This window comes from Pinus tabuliformis, chromosome X (genome assembly GCF_031772625.1).
Source record: "Pinus tabuliformis cultivar Carrire ecotype Pingquan chromosome X, CPIR1, whole genome shotgun sequence".
NCBI classification, from domain to species: Eukaryota; Viridiplantae; Streptophyta; class Pinopsida; order Pinales; family Pinaceae; genus Pinus; species Pinus tabuliformis.
Window position 1 is genome coordinate 273,609,701 of NC_142308.1, and position 16,867 is coordinate 273,626,567.

The 16,867-nt window shown below is 35.6% G+C and overlaps 1 pseudogene; it reads right to left on the minus strand.

Moving 5' to 3' along the window:
* Window positions 1-12,811: 12,811 nt before the first annotated feature.
* On the minus strand, window positions 12,812-13,512 carry LOC149139451 (DNA (cytosine-5)-methyltransferase DRM1-like; annotated as a pseudogene).
* Window positions 13,513-16,867: the final 3,355 nt, after the last annotated feature.

Consider the following 16,867-nt stretch of genomic DNA (forward strand, 5'->3'; position numbering starts at 1 on the left):
AACTTGAATGGGCAAAAAATGACTTGGGATGCAGAAGTTATCATAAAGTGAAACTGCCTCTATCCTTTGGAAAAAGGAGCAAAATCCCCTAAAAAGGAATTTTAAAAACCCTCTAAACCTTCAAGTCTTCTAAAAATCCAAGAATCCATCACAAAAGGATAATTTTTAGACTTATCGGATTACACTATCGAAAGGCAAAACCATAGAGAAAACAGTGAATAATGGGCCTATCGGCGGTCAACAGAGCAATGAACAGGAGCCGTCGGATTTGGCTGATCAACGGTCCAGATCCAATTGGAAAATTGCAATCGTCGGTGGCAGTCAGCGGATATTGGAACATGTTATATGATTTGTGTGATCACAATATCACAATCAGCGGTACAGTGGAGCGCACATTAAACGGCCGGGGTATGTGAGATGTGTGATTGCGACAAGTCGCATCGCAATATCGCATCGGAGTTATGCAACGGCACGGCAATATATATATTTATATATATATATATATATATATATATATATATATACAAGGACCCGACGAGGTGATAAACAACATTTGATATATTTCGAAGTCCGTTAAAAAGGCAGTTTTATGTGTATTTCGCATATTTCGTTTAATAAACAAAAAGTGAAGGAATGTGTCGATCCGATGAAACTGGACTCGAAAGGGTTACAAAATGAAAATGCATCTTATTTTAAAATCCGCCATAAGGTCATTTTCCGAATTTTTAATGTTTTAATGTATTTTTATAAATACAAAGGGAAAGCCATGGAATGGGCAATTGCGACTTGCGACAACGATCGAGGGCGGACCCGATAATGTTATAAAGCGGGATTAATGACTTTTGAAGTCCGATGAACAGTGATTTAGCAGGTTTTTCCTGTGTTAGTGTATTTTCCTGTGTAAGCCGAGAATGCCAAAAATTTGGGGATTTCAAAGGCCCAATGGCCCCTTCCATTACAGAATAGGTGGCCACCATCCTTGAGGGCATTTAGCAATGATTGCTAACGCTCAAAGAAGGGATTTGAGCGGAACAAAGGCTGGAAGACAGAGAGCCCGAAAGGGAAAATGAACAGGCAACGCTGATTTGGCTTAAAAGCCACAGAACGACAGAGAAAAAAGTAGGTGGGTTGCTGAGGTTGTTGTTGGGTTTTTTTGCTGAAAGTGAAGCCAAAGCAGGAAGCTAAGGTGAAGGAGGTAGCACAGAAGCAAAAAGGCAGCCAAGGGAGTCACTTGGAAGTCAAGTGAAAAGCCAAGAGGGCTGTAAACTGATAGAGGGCAGAAAGAAGCCAGAGCCGAAGAGCCAGAGCCAGAGCCAGAGCCGAAGAGCCAAAGTCAGAGCCAAAGAGCCAAAACCAAGAGCCAAGAGCTAGAGCTTCAAGAGCCAGGGAATAACATGGTGTCTGAACCCACTGTTTCTATGTAAAATAGCAGGAGCTAAGCCAAGAGCTTGTAAAAAAGACTTATACCATAATCCCAGAGAGCCTAGTTGAGTTGACTAGAGCTCACAGAGATGTAGCCCAAGAATTGTGGGTGAACTCCTAATTAAATTGTTGTCTTATGTGTTTTCTTTTACTGCTGCATTATTTACTGTTGTATGTGCCTATAGATCAGTTTTAGCACATTAATTTACAACACCTGAATAGTTAAAAACAAATATCAGCCTACACCTATAGTTTCAAGCATTTCTTAATTTCGCAATGGTTAATCAATAAGACTTGAGAATATTTAAGCTTTGAAAGTTGGAGAGGTTCTTGTAAGTTGGACAAGAAGCCTAAGTGCCCCATTTTCATATCAAACTGTATGGTGATCTAAACCTGATTATGTCTGGTCACAGAAAGATAAATTCTTTAAAAGTCTGGGACTTGTGATCTAAGACCCAAAGCCTTTATGAACAGACACCTGAGACCTCAATTACTTACATTCATTTGACATCTAGGTTTTGTCTACCCTTGTATTAAAAAATATAATGGGGTTGGTAGCATTGACCAGCTACCTAGACTTAATGATTGAATATAGGCATCTCTTTATAATTTACAAGTTGAATACATCTTCCTGAAAGTGAATTAAGAATGGAAATTTTATGCCCTTACATGAAACATGGTAATGAAGACAAGAGTAAAGCTCTATAGAATTGTCTTTCAGATTCATGTTATAGCTAATGTGTATCTGTGTGTGCATATACTTGAGCTTCCAAATGTCTAGGAGAATTAGACCTAGTCTTAGTTGGATTTCTTCTAGTGTCCATTTTCAATGTGCCCAATCCACTATTTTTATTCAATGCGTTGTTTACTCATATGATTGGCGTTCTGGGTTTTACTAATAGCTGGTCTCCTGAAAACAAATTCTTCAAAAATCTAGGGCATATGATGTACCTTGGAGGAACAAGAACCTGGGGGCCTTGAAACTTATATTGAGTGGACCTCTATGTTTCATCTAGCTCTATTAAGCAAACCAATGTGTCTGGTATCAAAGATCAGCTGAATATGATTGAATATAGCCATTTCCTTTATAACTTCTGAAGCCAAATATCTCTTGCTGATAATAATTTTAGCTCTTCCATGAAACATGAGAGGAAGACAAAGGATCGGCTGAATATGATTGAATATAGTCATTTCCTTTATAACTTTTGTAGCCAATCATCTTTTCTTGATAATAGTTTTAGCTCTTCCATGAAACAGGGGGAGGAAGACAAAGGAGAGAAGCTTAACAGATTTGTAATTCAGCTCTCTACCCTAGCTAATGTATATGTTAATGATGCATTTGGCTCATAGCAGCCTCATGGTTCCACATACCATATTGCGAAATACCTTCCCTCATATGCAGGACTATGCACAGTATGGCAGTATGTGATGGTGCAGCCCTTAATCTTGTGTTTATTGTGCCTAGGTTGTAGTGATGAGCTCATTTGACCTAAAACTGGAATGTGCAGGCCCATTATCATGACCCACATTGGACGCCCTTATGACAAGAAGACAAAAACTATCACTACACTCTAGGATGAATCTGTGGATGTTGTTGTTGCCTATTTGCAACGGAAGCTCCACATCAAATTTGCAGTTCCCTGCTTCAGTACAATGGAGAAAAATGGAATTCTGGATATTGACACCTCCATCAACTCGCTGATCCATGACCTTAAGAGTCAAAATATTGGTGGAATCTACATGCCAAATACTCGGTGGTTTCCAGTGAGTTCTTTAGCAGCCTCCTGGAGGCCAAAGATAATCTCTGTCATGGCCTTGACTATTGTTGGATGCTCGTTGTAGCTCTCATAGCAGTGCCCCCATCGAGGATCTCTGCAAACCTGCTCTCATCAAACAAGACATTCTCAGAAGTGAAAACTTGACTCTCATTTTTTAATATACTTCCATCATGCACATCCGTGCCAGAGTCTTACAGCAACACAAGGAGAAAAGGTGTACTAAATGCTAGTAGATTGAACTTCCAAAACTGTGGTTGCTCCAATTCTTTTAACCAGATTGGGATCCCTGTATCAATAAAATCTCGGAACGGATTGTTAGCCAGACTTTTTAAAAGATTTTGATTTTGAATGTGGTACTCAAAAGTCAGAGTTGCCATGATATATTAAGCATCAACATTTTCACCCTGATTATGTTATTAAGCATCAACATTTTCACCCAGATTATGTTATTAAGCATCAACATTTTTCCCATAATCATCCAAATTACCCTAGTTACTTTTCAAATTGTTGCCTCCTACATTTTTCCCATTGCAATCAGAGTGGCCCTTGGCACTTTCCAAATCATAATACTACTTATGATGAAAAAAATGCCTACAGATATAGGCCCAGACTCTCTAGTATTTTCTAGAGATTAAGGGCTTTCATGAAATATAACCGACCACTCAACCTACTCATTTGTTTAAATTATTAGCCATGATATTTTCTAGTTGCAAGGAAATGCTATGAACAAAAAATGGAGTTGATACTGTACTTGCCTGGTAGCTCCAAGCGCAATATTGTGAGGGAAGATGGTAGCCCCATACACATTGTTGTGGCCATGAACAACATCAATCCCATATATCATAGGAATTTGAAGCCTAGTGGCCATGGCACCCTTCTGGAGACCATCTACCATGTTCATCCATGTGGTCGGAGATGCTTGAGGTGCAGGGGCACTGCATCCTCCGCTCAGCACACTCCCTGCATTACAACAGTATCATCGAACCATAAACAATAGACCATCTTAACCGTTTCAGTTGTTATCCTAAATTTTAGACTTGTATCCCTAGATTTGCATATAGTATGGAAAGAAAGAAAATAAAGAGTTTTGAGATGAAAGAAACAATGTGCGTTTGCTATCAATATAGTAATTTGTCATAACATTTGGAGTGGAAATTGATCTTTCAGTTTGGGCCATCTGTCCGATCTTCTCTTCTAGAGTCATCCATGCCAACAAGTCGTCCACACAAGTAGAGATGGGATGAGATGGGTCCTTGTACAGAATATACTGGGCAGCTTTTGCACATTTGCAGAAAGACACAAGAAACAGAACCAAACACCATCTTGAATCCATTCTTCTTGCCAATCAGACGAGAACTTTACAGTCCACTACACTTTGCCTAGTTGAACTGAGGCAAAGTCTTATGTACCTTTAATATTTAATCTGTTTGTTTTTATTAAATTTTAATAAAGCATGGTGAACCTTTATATCCCATTGCTGAGCATCCAAAAATTGCTGAAAATGATATAATTGTGCCACGATTGACGAATGTTCACTATTATGGAACAAGACATGCGGTGTTAATCCCTCATTTCCTTTTCTATACATAATTATGCTAATTACAATTTGACAATGCATCGATAACTAGTCACTATCTCCCATTTTCTATTTTTTATTTAGAGAAGTGTAGATATTACTATTGATATCGTACAGGTATTAGGATATTCTTACAGTTCTCGAGTTGTTGTTCATCTTTTGATATTTACGTGTGTAGGCTATGCTGATTAGGATGCCTTGGGCTGCCTTACATTCATCGTGAGGGTCTATGGCTCACACCCTCCTTTTATGCTTAAGGATGTATCTTCTTGTAGATTGCTATTTACATACCTCTTCTTACCCTACTTCTTGAGCACCACAGCTCTTCACCATCATCTATTTGTTGCAATTAGATTACATATGATTATTAGGATCATTCATAATATGCTTGTCTGTTTCATGTTTCCTATACCTGTTATGGTCACTTTTAAGTATTCCATAACCAAATCCATAAGCCAAGAGTTCCTATGGATCTCGCATGTGGTTCCAACATGTTCAACTAGAAACCATTAAGGCATTACATGTATCCTGGCATGTTACACCAGCTGCCATTTTTCCAATCCTTCAGTTATCTTATGGGCAACCTTTCACACATTCCAATCCACACAATTGATTCTTTTATTACATTAGTCATCATCACTGTTACCTGGACATGTATATCAAAGCAATTCAATAAATGAGAGCCCTTCTAGTTCATTGTTGCAATCCTCAATTTAGTGCATCTATTATGGCATGATATACCAGTCACTGCTTGGTCCAAATTACTCACTGTAATCGGCCCAAAGGTCCAGGCTTGTAGTATTTAGCCTTCTTGATTCCAGGCACTAAGCCTTCATGTTCTCATAACAATCAAGATATAATGAGTTGGAATATTCTAACTCATAAAGACTGTCTTCATTTATCAGGTGACTCTTAACCACTCTTAATTATATTTATAATTATATTTAGCCAATGTATGTTTAGATTCCATGTACTGTTATGCATGCCAGGTAGCAGAATGTACCTGGCTTATCTGGGTGTAATGAACTGTAAGGTGATCTGAACTTGATTATGTCTGGTCACAGGAAGACAAATTCTTTAAAAGTCTGGGACTTGTGATCTAGGACCCAAAGCCTTTATGAACAGACACCTGAGACCTCAATTACTTACATTGAGTTGACATCTAGGTTTTGTCTACCCTTGTATTAAAAAATATAACGGGGTTGGTAGCATTGACCAGCTACCTAGACTTAATGATTGAATATAGGCATCTCTTTATAATTTACAAGTTGAATACATCTTCCTGAAAGTGAATTAAGAATGGGAAATTCTTTGCCCTTACATGAAACATGGTAATGAAGACAGGAGTAAAGCTCTATAGAATTGTCTTTTAGATTCATGCTATAGCTAATGTGTATTTGTATCTGCATATACTTGAGCTTCCAAATGTACAGGAGCATTAGACCTAGTCTTAGTTGGATTTCTTCTAGTGTCCATTTTCAATGTCCCCAGTCCACTATTTTTATTCAATGCGTTGTTTACTCATATGACTGGCATTCTAGGTTTTACTAATAAATGGTCTCCTGAAAACAAACTCTTCAAAAATCTGGGACATATGATGTACCTTGGAGGAACAGGAACTTGGGAGCCTTGAAACTTATATTGAGTGGACCTCTATGTTTCATCTAGCTCTATTAAGCAAACCAATGTGTCTGGTATCAAAGATTAGCTGAATATGATTGAATATAGCCATTTCCTTTATAACTTCTGAAGCCAAATATCTCTTGCTGATAATAATTTTAGCTCTTCCATGAAACATGAGAGGAAGACAAAGGATCAACTGAATATGATTGAATATAGTCATTTCCTTTATAACTTCTATAGCCAATCATCTTTTCTTGATAATAGTTTTAGCTCTTCCATGAAACAGGGGGAGGAAGACAAAGGAGAGAAGCTTAACAGATTTGTAATTCAGCTCTTTGCCCTAGCTGATGTATATGTTAATGATGCATTTGGCTCATAGCAGCCTCATGGTTCCACATACCATATTGCGAAATACCTTCCCTCATATGCAGGACTATGCACAGTATGGCAGTATGTGATGGTGCAGTCGGTAGCAATTACATTTGGATAAATAATGGTTTTTGTTTGATCTCTACCATAGTAGAGGGTTCCAAGAAATTTGAACTTTGCACCTCTACCCAAGTAGGTATGTGATTTTACAGGAGGTTCTGAATTGTTTATCACTCAGATTATCACTAAGATTTTCTTTTCTCGAATAAACCTAATTTGATCTATTCCATAACATTCCTTATCATAGGGTTAGTGGAGTCAATATTACACTGGCATTCATTCATTGATTTAATGGCGCAAGCAAAATGAAAAGTAGCAACATTAGAGATCATGTTAGGTAGGACATTCTAAACCTCGTGGTGTCGCTCGTAATTGATCTAGCCTTCGTCATGGGACTCCTCATTGTATTCATTCGGGTGGCCGTAACACCCACAAGAACTATTGCCCCCTTGCATCCAGACCTAGTGCCAGCTTGGCGAGTATTTGAAATCCCGGGTGCTCATCCTATTGATGGTCTGCTACAGGTTCAAGCTCGAGACGTCAAGTTTGTTAGAGATGTCAAGCGAGCCTGAGTCAAAGTTTAGTTGATTGATTTGTTTGTGAACAAGAACTTCCATATTTTGAATGGTTTGAGGAACTGTTATGATAGTTGCAAAGTTTGTGGTCACCTTAAAACCACATTTTTGGTTGTTTTGAGAATTGCGATGAAGGTTCTAGAGTTGGTGTTAGTTGAGACCTTGAGTTCTTGAGAGGCATTCAAATTTTGGCTAAGATGTATTTTTGCATTTTGAGCTCTCATTCTTGGATTTTGGTACATCCCTTTGGATTAAGGGGGGAATGTTAGACATCGAATCCTCGGGATTAAGCTTGGGTTAGTTTGAGTAGTTATTGGAGTCCAAGAACACCCAGAAAGTAATTCAACTATTTCCTGGATGTATTAATATTTACACATTGTACATCATTGATTGAGATAAATAATATATAGTTTATTTGGTTTCTAGTTTGATTGTCTTACACATCCTCCCCATTTCATTTCAATTTTTAAAATATCCTGCGCCACTAGCCAAGTTTGAAATGCGATATAAGCTGGAATTCAATGCATGTTCCACCAACAACCAATTTACATCAATTAAAACTTCATTGACTTCGTCAAAATAGTTAAATCAGAGTGGTGTTTCCCGCCGATGTTAGAGAAATGGACCTGATCACAAAATGAATGGTGATGGTGTAACATGCATGGTACCATGCAGTAAGCCTGCTAATGTATGTCCATACTCTTTTGGTGTAATCTCATGATACCATGGACTAAGCCATCACCCAATGATTCGCTTAGTGCATGGGCTTTAAGAATTTCCTAGTACATAGTTTAGTGCATGGGCTTTAAGAATCACTGAAAATAAGTAGCTTGCCAATGGGCATTAAATAAGAGGGGAATGTATTTACATATCGTTGGATTTTGGCAGGCCATTTATCCAATGGTGGGCATATACAACACCCGCTCATTTAACAGCCATTAGCAAACTATATATTTGTTGCCTTTAAAAATAGAGTCGTCTATGGAGATAGAAGAATTTCCCGGACAGCCAAATGGTCAGAATCCGAGAAAAAAAATTGAAAAATCTTGTAGATGTAGTGTTTGACTCATGTTTTTGAAGGTGGAAATGGATTCAACACCATCAAAAACCTCTAGGGCACCTAAAATTATGAAGTTTGACAACTTTTACTTGGATTTACAAAAATCCCTGCTGGATTTTTTCAAAATATGGCTAGAATTTCCATAACTTTCTGGACAAAAAACATAATTATTAGACTACGACTTTAAAAATTAACTGTACATAGTTCTTAATTGTCGTGATAGTACACTCATTCACCATTCACCATTGCATTCTATTGACAACAAGGCAGCATAGCTGGTTAGTTTAGATATAGCCAATTTAAATTAAATAAATGAAAGAGTAGCAAAGAAAACCAAATTTATTTGATTCATTTTTACATGAAACCATTAAAAAATAAATAAATAATGTTTAATAAATATTAACCACTTAAAAATAAATAAATAAATAAATATATATATATATATATATATATATATATATATATATATATGATTTTAATTGTAGTTAATTTTCTTTTATGTAGTAATTTTTTTTGATTTGTTAAGTTTTTTACTCTCTACATTAATAATATATATTATAATTGTTAGAATAATGTTTTTAACAGCTTTTTAAATTTAAAAGTATAATTGTTTTATAAAAAAAAAATTAGTTATTAAAATAAATATTTCTATTTATAGTATTTTTGTGAATTATAATGTGGAAATATATTTTTATTCACTAAAAATTAAAAAGATATTTTTATTCATTGAAAATAATAATTAAAAAAATAAAATAGAAAAATTATTTAATGCACAAAATAAAATAAAATATAATAATATTTTAATTTTAAGATTACAACCTAGTTGTAAATCAAATAGATGTTTAATATTTAGTTATAAACTAGAAAACATAGATATTTTCATAACAATTGTATCACATAATTTTCTTCAGTAAGTGTATAAAACCACTTTGAAATCACCAATTAAAACCTTATAATATATATATTATCAAATTTATGACTTAAAATTGCACTACGTTAACACTCACTCCCTTCCATACAAACATTTCAAATTCTAAAGATACGGAAATTAAAAATCATTTATGAATAATATTATCAAATTGAATTCATAACAACATAAAACCAAAAATAAAAACATAAAATAGTTAAAATGCACTTTAAAAAATCTATAGTTACTTTGTAGCATTAATTTCCCTTAACCTCGTATCAAAAAATAAAATAGAAGTGCCTTTTACCCATTACGAAAATTCAATAAAGCCTATCTAAAATCCCAAGAGAAAAATCTTTTTAAAAACTCCAAGAAAACCTATTCTCTAGGAGGAAAATGACAAAAACAAAATGGTTATAAAGACTAGAGTGATATGCACCAAACTTTAGTATACAGAGAAGTCCAAGATAAAAAATTAAGATTTCAAAAATAATTTTATATTCTTAATATTTTAAAGAAAGAAAATTATTTAAATTTGTTTCTTATCTACTTGTGATTTTAATATAAATTCTCAAAACATGGAATATATTGTATTAATTAAAAGAAAAACAATTCAAGTTAACCATATTTATTAATGCACGGATCCAGTGACATAATCAATCTTTTTTTCCTTCTTTATTCACCTTCTTAACTTGCCTTACGTTAATTGTTGAAATTGGACGTCCACAAGCAAGCATTGTTAAAGAAAAAGTGAAAAACGTTTGAAAATGCCAATATTCGTGTTTGTGGCATTACTTTGTGGGTTCCAATGAGTAATTGTGTGCCATGCGTTCTAAGGAAGTTTTGTTTATAAATATGGATTGGGTCGCCTTAGTTCCTAATAACCTATCGCCATGTAGGTTCATTTTGGTGGGTGCATGAGGTAGGTTGTTCCCCCATCTGCTGTAAAACCATATATCAAAGTGTTTTCAATCAAAGGTAAAAGCATCCTGGGGTCCCTTGCCCCTTGAGCACACCGCCCCCGCTAGGGCATAAAGCAGCTTGACGGTGAGTGTAAACTGCAATCCAATATTTTGGACAAAGAGGCCTGGATATTATGGAGAATGAGAAGATGTGATAGCTAACAATGCGAAGATGTGATAGCTTAAATCTGATGTACAAAACATTTTAAGCCAACACCATCAAAAATATAAAATTTTATTTCAAAAATGGCTGCAAAGTAAAATCTTTGTACGTTCATATCTTCCATGAATCTGTATGCAGGTTGGATTATACGACAAGTCCATCACCCGACAAGTAGAAATACAAACTAGTATGATTACATAATAAGAACAACGAGCCTCCAACCAATGAAATCCATGATAAATATAATAAAATATTTTTAAAAAATATTTGATATTGTTTTACTAATGTTTACTTTAAGAATAACACGTTAATTTTTAGTCAACCTGGTAAGTAATTCGAAGTCAATGTAATTTTGGTTGCGTATATCCACTACCACGGTAGGGATAATAAATAAGAGAGAAGCTATATGATAAAACAATATCCCATGCTCTAGAGGAGAGCCACCAGTGGTTGAATGGGTCCACGTCAACCGGCCCTCCTGCCACGCTAGCACCTCACCCTTCGTACGACACGTGGGGGCTGCATGCAGTGACTTGTTAACAGCATATGAGTACCGGTTCGGTAGGTGGAGGCAGGGTTTAAGGTTTTTAACGCGTGAGTACCATGCGTCTTGTTCATTGCTGCATTCATTTCTGTTTGGGATCTGTTCGCTCTGCCGGTTAGTTGAGCGCAGCTGCTCTAATGGTGGTCATTGCCATTACGATCATCGGTGATGCGGGTAGTGGCTTTGGTGATGCGGATGGTGGTTTATGGACTAGCATAGATGGTCATGTTGGAGGTTTTTCAGTTGTTTTCGTGCGTTTTGTCTTGTTTTTTCCCCTGGTGTTTCTTCCCCGTCTAGTCGAATGGGCTCGTTATTCGTCTGCATTTATCCCTATGGTGAATTTAGCTCGACTCGGTGTTGGACATGGCTATTTCGCGCTCCGAACGAATTTTTCAGGTTTGTAGTTCAATTTATGAGCTTCAATTTCACATTTTATCTGCATTTTTGGGGATATCTAACCATTTTGATGCTGTCTTGCAAGTTGTTGCAGTCTAAGCTACTGTTTTTGGAGCATCTGGGGTTCCTATGGCTTTCTGGCATGGAGAAAAAACATCAACTGGACATAGAAGGTAGGACACTGTCCTACCAGCCTGAATACTGTGTTTTTTAACACATTTAGCCTCCATTGGAATATTGTGCCTTTGTTATGCTTATGTACTAAGCTTTTGTATGTGTTTTTAAACACCTTCACCTATGTGGGTTTTGTAGGTTTTGGCTAATTTATGGATTTTCAGTTTGTTGGCTTTTGGGTTTTGGGTCGTGGGTTTTGGGTTTTGGGTTGTGGGTTTTACAATCAGGTTCAAGTTTTGGGAGGGTAATGAAAACAAAGTCCAAAATTGCCTTCATGTTGCTCAACAAAGATTGGAGCCCCCTTTCATGAGTTTTGTAAGCAGGAAGTTAGTGAGTTGGAATCGCGTATATAGGGCTTTGAATATTTTAAGGACAAAGGGGCCAGGATTGGAGGAATGTATGCACTGGATGGCCGAGGGTGATGGGCCTACGAAATTTTGTTTTTGAAATTAGGTTTGGAACTGCTAAACACCTTTGAATTTGTCACCATTATTCTCCTTTCATTGTGATTTATACCTTTCTCTTCTCCTCTTTTATCAGGTAGGAACAATTTCTACTTATCAACTAGGCAAACTCTACCACTCTTGAATGAGGCAAGGGAGAATTTAGACCTTCCTTCCTCTCCTTAGATTTACTATAGACGCTTTTGGGTTTTATATTTGTATTGGGTTTTATAGTCAGGTTCCATTGAGGTTTCATTTTTGTGTTGGGTTTTAGATTTGTGTTTCCGGAAATAAGAAATTGTGGGTTTTACAGTTAGGTTCAGGTTTATAAACCAGTATTAAGCCGTATTATGTTACTATGATTACCATGTTATCTTTAGCTCTATGATGAATTTGTGTTCTTATAATCAGTGATACGAAGAAAGAGGTGTATAGTAAATTCGTACTAGTCTATAAACAGGTTGAAAGCACATATATATGTTTTCACATATGATATTTCTATCCATATAGATGTCCTCGCATTGAATAAATAGAATCAAATCCATAATTAGTTTATAATGTTCCATTTAGGTTTCATTTCTGTGTTGGGTTTCAGATTTGTGTTGCCGAAAACAAGAATCATTTGTACTTGGATTTTGAGAGTCTCACTTAGGTTCGACTCCGCTTTCAGAACAATGGAACTGGGTGTATGGCCTTTCCAAAAGATCTTTTGTTACATGAAATTGATTGAGATCAATGCTCTTTCTTGATTTCTCTTTCTTATTTGATTGCTCTTTCAAGTATATGTGATTGCTTGTGTAATGTTGGGTTTCCTTCTAAGGTTGTCAAAATAGACCTGAGAGCTTGGCATAGGACATCACTGACTCATCCTGGGCACATGAAATTCAGTTTTTCTCTATTATCCCAAGGAGGCCAAACTTTTTTGTGTGAGGCAATGCTTCATGGATTGTCATAGGAGGCAGAGGCAGGACTCGAGACTGCCCATCTATAGGAAGGTTGTGAACATAGCCTCTTGGCCTCATACAAACTGAAAAAGATTTCGAGTCAACAAACTCTAGCCCTATGCCACCAAAATGACGAGTTATTGTCTCCCAAACATCTTTTGGTGCCATGGCCACATGTTCGTAGTAGAAGAATGGAGGCCCATGCATAGATGCCTTGATCTCCTTTGGACAATGTTCCATAGGCCCAGGGTATCCAGGAACTCCAAACCCAATAAGTTCCTCCAGGGATGGATACAGAAGCATTAAATGTTCATCATTCAATTCAACTTGTTCAGATTGTATTGTTTCTCTGATATTTTTGTTCTTCAATATTTTCTTCTCTTGCACTCTAGGCATTTTCTTCTTTATTGAAGATGATCCAGCTTTCAAGACAATATCTTCTTGCTTTCTTTTCTGATATTCTCTTAAACATGAGTTTTCATCTTCTGCCTCCAGTCCCTGCACATCAGTAAACATAATTTATACTTGGTAATTTCAATGCAAAGAACTTTGTCTACCAGTATAATTATTACCTTTAAACATGGCACATTGTATCTAATCTCATAGAACTTAGAAAATTCATATATCAAATTCTTAGAAAAAGGGCGTTCTGGTCTCGAACAATAAATCCATCTCCAAAAATTTGATTGCAGTCAAATTTCAAGTAAAATATAAACATCCTTTAAGATATTCAAACTTAATTCTTACCTTTAAACATGGCACATTGTTTCTAATCTCATAGAACTTAGAAAATTCATATATCAAAATCTTAGAAAAAGGGCCATCTGGTCTCGAACAATAAATCCGTCTCCAACAATTTGATTGCAGTTGAACAATAAATCCATCTCTAACAATTTTATTGTAGTTGAACAATAAATCCATCTCCAACAATTTGATTGCAGTCAAATTTCAAGTAAAATATAAACATCTTTTAACCGGTAAATATACTTCGTCTTAACATTTTTATTTGTTAAAAAAAGTAAAATGATAACAAGGATGGAGCAAAGGTTCCATCTTTGCAAAGCATTCTTTGAATATCTTACTCTGAGGTCTTTCTATTGCTTTCCTTGTACAAATAAGAGGTCTTATTTTGCCTATAACTCTTAAAAATGTCACCATTGTGATTGGAATAGGAGTGAACTCAACTTTTTAAAATACTTTTAATCTCCTTGTAACTAAGATTTCCAATCATGGGAATTCATCAGGAAAGGAAGATCTCAAGCTTGGCTCAATCATTACGTATCAGTTACAATTAGACCAACATAGATCCATTTTAAATACAAAACTAACATGAGCCGAGAGGGATCAAATTTCTTCACGTTACATGAAATTTGTTGAGATCAATGCTCTTTCTTGATTTCGTTATCTTATTTAGATATTTGCTCTTCCCCTTTGTTGATTTCCACGAAATCAAATTATCAGCAAGCCTGCGAACTTCAATTAAAAAAGGGATTCCCTGGCTTGGTGACACATTATAATTGGCAACTGCATATGAGATACATGAAGCTTACCATACTAATGAACATTAACAAGAATTTTCTAACTTATAATTTTTATAGCCCTTTAAAAATCTTACCATGTAACTAAAACTAAAATTATCCAAACAAATTAACTCTAGGATAATTTTTGTTTATATTATGACTTAGTGGAAGTGTTGTGTATCAGTGTTCAGGTTGGAGCTTGTCCAATTGAAAAACAATATCTTTTGGGCTTCTGTTTGTTTATATTATGATTTTCTGTTTGTTTATATTGCAAAGTAACCACCAAATTCTGATTTTAAAAAACTGTATTAGAAAACAAGGAAATTCATTGGCCTTTGCAATCAATGAGCAACAACAATCAGTGCTTTATCTATATGTTGTAGTTGAATACATCTAGGATCTGAAAATCATTATTGGAAGGGTTTAAACTTCTTTATTTGATTCTTAGATGATTTTTATGAGTTATCAGGAAGAGCTGTTCCTTTTCAATTTTGTAACAGGTTTGACATAACACATTTCTTTAACCCAACTATTTTTCTGTGTCCTCAAATGATTGTTCTTGGCATTCATTTTTTTCTTGGAATTCATTTTATTCATAGTTGGTGAAAATATGGGTTTTCAAGAAGAGCTATTCCTATTTCTTTTGGTAACAGCTTTGACATAACATAGTTTCTTCAACCCAACTAGCGTTCTGTGTCCTAAAATCATTGTTCTTTTCATTCTTTTTGTTCTTGGCATACATTTTATTCCTAGTTGGTAAAAATATGAGTTATCAGGAAGAGCTATTCCTTTTTTTTTTTGTAACAGCTTTGACATAACTAACTTTTTGTGTCCTCAAATCATTGTTTTTGGCACTCATTTTGTTCTTTCCATTATTTTTTTTCCTAGTAAGGGTTAGCATGTTTTTATGTAAGTGTTCTTAGTTGTAGTATCTTTATGTAGTTATGTAGTTATTTTGATTTCAGATTCACCTCAGGCACATATCTTTTCAGTTTTGTCATTCTTCACTCATTGTTATATTGTTGGAGGCATCTGATCTCAACGAGCATTAATATAGGTAAGAAATTATCCTTGTTGTTGACTGCTTAGGGGCAACAACTCACACTGAGTTTTCTGTGTGCCAATCAACTTTGATTCTTTACAGATTTATGGGTTTGTTGGCAGCATACAACACCTAGGGGACCCCCTTGAGACTAGAAAAGAGAATTTCTAAACCAGTGGGTCTGTTATTCATTTAGAAATGTGTAGGTGACTAGCCACCCCAACATAGTCTTCATTCTTTGGACAATAGTGTCCTATTAAAGTCTTAAGAAACTAGAGCTTATCAGTGTTGTTAGTCCCGCCTAGAGCGACAACACTAGCTTGATTTCTTGATCCATAGAAACAAGATTTCAAAGATTCTTCCCCAGCGTATTTCTTGATTTCACTGAAGAATGATTCTTACTCAACCAAATGAACTAAAGCACTATAAATGCAAAGAAACTAGCATCTAGAGCATGCCTAACTGGGGTAAGATTGCCCAGCTTGTCAAAACCCCACAGGAGATTTATGTGCATATCAATTTGGATCTGTGAGTTTCTCTCGAAAAATATATGTGGTTGCATTGCATAATGAGGAATCATGGGGGCTTCACTCAATGAACCTCTAACATAGGACGTGCATTCGTGGCATACTAAACAATACCCTTAATTTGACTACATATTAGAAAATACCTCTAAAAATCACTTTATTTAACCCCCTACCAATATTAACCCAATACACCTCCCAATTTAAAAGCCCCTACTTTCACTAGATATTGTAGGTATTCATTTTTTCATAAACATTTTTTATATCCCTTTGTTTTCATTAATAATGGTAAGCGGATTCTACACCTAAAAAGAATGACCTAAATACTAAGTCGCTGAAAACTTGAAAGTTTTAATAAAAAAAGGCAGATATAAGTTGGTTGATTTACAAATACATATTGTGGAAAATTTGAATGGAAAATACATAGAATTGCATCTAACTTCTATTGAATACTAAAAAAGATACACTACAACAATTCAAAATAAAACCTCAATAACCAAAACAATGTCGTGCCTTTCATCTTTCTTATAGAATAGGAAGAGGAGAGAAAGTACAATGAATATGGACACATGCAAAATCCTATGTTGTTGGACTTTGTCAAATCACAGCCCTGATCACCTAGTGCACCATAGTTGCATGCTAAGAGTGCCAAGTAAGTGTCTCCATAAAAAATGAAACGGAGCATGCAATCATGCATCCCTTCCTTGAGATTTGTGTCCTCTACCTAATATGGGAATATCTCATGCATTATTATTCTAATTGACCAAGGATCTGCAGCCTCTTAG